At 53.0% G+C, this 3,220-nt stretch overlaps 1 protein-coding gene across 1 annotated transcript in view; it reads right to left on the bottom strand.

Annotated features, from left to right (window-relative positions):
• DACT3 (dishevelled binding antagonist of beta catenin 3) overlaps positions 1-3,220 on the bottom strand; it is a 9,325-nt gene that overhangs the window by 5,596 nt on the left and 509 nt on the right. The gene's annotated exons all lie outside the window — the stretch shown is intronic.

Raw genomic sequence — 3,220 nt, 5'->3', positions numbered from 1 at the left:
TTACCTGCTCCCTTCTCTGACCCCTCTTTCCAAAATAGCTCCTGATCATTCTGCACCTGGGTTGCCCTGCCTTTTTCCCACCATAGCAGTAATGACCTCCTGACTTAAAATGACATATCGGGCTATTTGTTTATTGCCCTTCTCCCTAGATTGTCAGCCCCAGGAGGGCAGAGACTTTTGTCTGTTTTGTATACTGCTGTGCCTTCCCCCACCTCCACACGCACCCCCCAACCTGCCCCAGTGTCTAGAACAGCTCCTGGCACAAAGTAGGTGCTCAGGAAATATTTGGGGAAGGAATGAATGAACGCCACAGAATACTATACAGCTGTTAAAATGGAATGAGGCAATTTCTATATAGAACCATCTCCAAGACCTATCATGGAGTGGAAAAAGAAAAATGCAGAATGTATAGTATAAGGGTGAGTCAGAGCTACCTGGGGGTCGTGTTAAAACCTAAATTACTGGGTCCGACCTCCAGAGCTTCTGATTCCAGGCAGAAGGCTGAGAATTTGCATTTCGAACAAGTTCCCCAGTGACACTGCTAGTGGTCCAGCGGGCCACACTTTGAGAACCACCGTCCATAGTCTCTGACACCTCACCCAAGAAACTGGAATTTGAAAAAAAGCAAAGCGAACTCTATGTATCTTGGTATGTAAGCTGTTTCTGCGCATAGATGCAGAACTCACACCAGGGTGACAATGGTGGTGATCACAGGGGAGAGGGTGCATTTAGGGGGTCAAGGGAGGGATGAGGGGACTGGATGGTAGGATGAAGTGTTTAATGGAGGCATGGCTGGGAGCCAGATTGCCAGGGTTCGAATTCAGCTCTGCCACTTCCCAGCTGTGTGACCTTAAGCAGGTTACTTCACCTCTCTGGGCCTTAGTTTCCTCATCTGTAACATGGGCATCATTCGACTCCCTCTCCTATGAGGCTGTTGTGAGGATTAAATGAGTTTAAACAGCAGTTCCTTTTAGGCACTTAATAAATGCTGGCTTTTATTATTACACGAAAGCTATGAATTTCTAACAAGGAAAATATAAAATCACGTTTTACTTGTGTAATTAGAAATAAGAGAAAAAAGATTTTTTTTTTTCCGGTAAGTTCTGCAGGTCTAATTTCAGTTCTTCCACTGCAGGGAAGAGTAGGAGTTTGGAAGATAAACAGCAGAGGCCTCCTCCTCCCCTGTGCCTGGACCCCCCAGCACCCCGTAGTCTGCACACCCCACCCCATTTGTAAGTCTGACCTCATTTCTTCCAGCTGCAAAGGGACAAATCTTTAAAAGACCAGAAGGTCCTTGGCCTGAATCTGGCTCCCTGCCTATCCACAATGCCCCTCATCCTTTTTTTGTAAGCCCTTCAGCAAGTGGGCCTGAGGCTCTCCAGCTCAGGCAGGTTTAACATGAATGTGGTTCGGACCCCTGGAGACCCCTTTGCCCAAACTTTCCCAGACCTTGGCTGCCCCCACTCACATGCCCCTAATCTGTGTCCAATTCCCTTTATCTCTGTTAGGAAGTCCTTCTGCAAGTCTAACTTTAATCCTTCTTGCTGGAAGGGGACCATTTTCCTTGGTGGGAGAGAACAGGACTCCTGCCCCCATTCAGGATTCTTGCCTCTTTTCTCTGAGATACCCCTAATCTTTCCCTTCATCCCCATCATTCCTATCAGAAACGAATCAACTCTGGCTTCCATCTTTCTTGCTTCAAAGGGAGTGTATTCCTGGGAGGGGGGTGGAGGAGTGGGAGGGGTAAGCTTTAAACAACAGAGACTCAGGGACCAGAGGAGGCTCCCACCCCCTCTTTGGAAGGACCCAGGAACCCCCAACACCAGAGGAGTTTATATTTAGCGCTTCTCTGCTCCTCCCTCAGTGGCGCTGTCTCCTTCCCGTTGCCTGCCACCGCCTCCTCCCTGACGCTGGGACGGAGCTTTGCCTGGAGATTGTGTGGGGAAGAGGCCCCTCCACTACCACCTCGTGGGGGAGATACTGAGGGCTGGGGGGTAGACAGAGGGGCAGAGAAGGGGGAGACTGAGGCAGAGAGAGGCAGAGGATGAGGGACAGGGAGGCAGGACACAGCTGGCCCATCCGCATGCCTTCTCCCTTTCCTTGGAGGGGTGGGAGGTGCCTTCCCAAGCCCAGCCAGCTCGGGGTGGGGTGAGCTGCTGAAGGCCCCTACAACGCGTCTCTAACTTTGGGAGGGGGTGAGGCCTCCCACAGCTGTTTCTGTTTCCAGAGAAGAATGTGCAAGGTCCCTCTCCCCGCCGGGGGTGGGGGGGCTGGGGGGGAGGGACTGGGCTTGCAGCCCCAGAGTCTGGCTTCAGTATTCCTCCCCATTCTCCATCTGGGGAGGGGGCAGTCGAGGTCAGTAGCAGGGAGAGCCCCCTCCCCCCACTACCTCGGCTCAGGTTTCCCCAAACGGGAAGCTCTGACCACACACAGGCTTGGGGATGGGATCAGCAAGTGAAGCCCGGGCCTGGGGCCTGGCGGGCTGGGGGGAGGGGAAGAGAGAGAGGGACAAGGATGTGGGGCAGGAAGAGAGAGAGGTGCAGAAATGACAGAAGGGAAGGCCAGGGAGACAGAGATAGAGAGACAGAGGATTGAGAAAGACGGAGAAATAGACACAAAGTCACAGAGATGGGGCGGTTGGGAAAAGAGCGCAAGAGACACAGGAAGAGGTCCGGAGAATTAAGAAATGACATAGAGAGGGGAAGAGGGGTGATGCTCCTTAAGTCATTCTGCAGACCTCTGGCTCATCTTCCACTGTCAAAGCACCCAGGGAATCTAGAAGTCAGACACCCATGCTGCCTCAATCTGCCACCTCTTGGCTTAACCAGGGCTGTGGCCAGGTAGGAAAGGAGGGAAAGTGTCACAGAGGGTCAAGATCACCGTGGGATCCTAAGGGACTGTGAACCTCCTCTCAGCAGCAATCCCCCCCTCAGGAGGCCCGAGGATCCCCTCCCCCCTCCCCGCCCCCTCCGGAGATCTCCAAGCACACCAGGACTTAGGGAAGTCGGGGCCCCGGTATGGAGGCCGGGAGAGAGGCATGTTTGGATCCTGCCGTGTGACCTTGGGTGAGTCGTTTGCCTTCTCTGAGACTCAGGGTTTTTTTCTCTGTGAAGTGGGAACTATCACCCCCTGCCCCCCAAGCTGCAAGAAGACAACGCTTGCCAAATACTCAGCCTGGGCTTGACACATACTTGGTGCCCAGATGGATTTTCTTTGGGGA

The sequence above is a fragment of the Lipotes vexillifer genome, unplaced genomic scaffold, assembly GCF_000442215.2.
Source record: "Lipotes vexillifer unplaced genomic scaffold, Lipotes_vexillifer_v1.1 scaffold371, whole genome shotgun sequence".
Taxonomy (NCBI): domain Eukaryota; kingdom Metazoa; phylum Chordata; class Mammalia; order Artiodactyla; family Lipotidae; genus Lipotes; species Lipotes vexillifer.
Note: the sequence above shows the minus strand (reverse complement) of the source record. Positions and strands in the feature narration are given on the sequence as shown.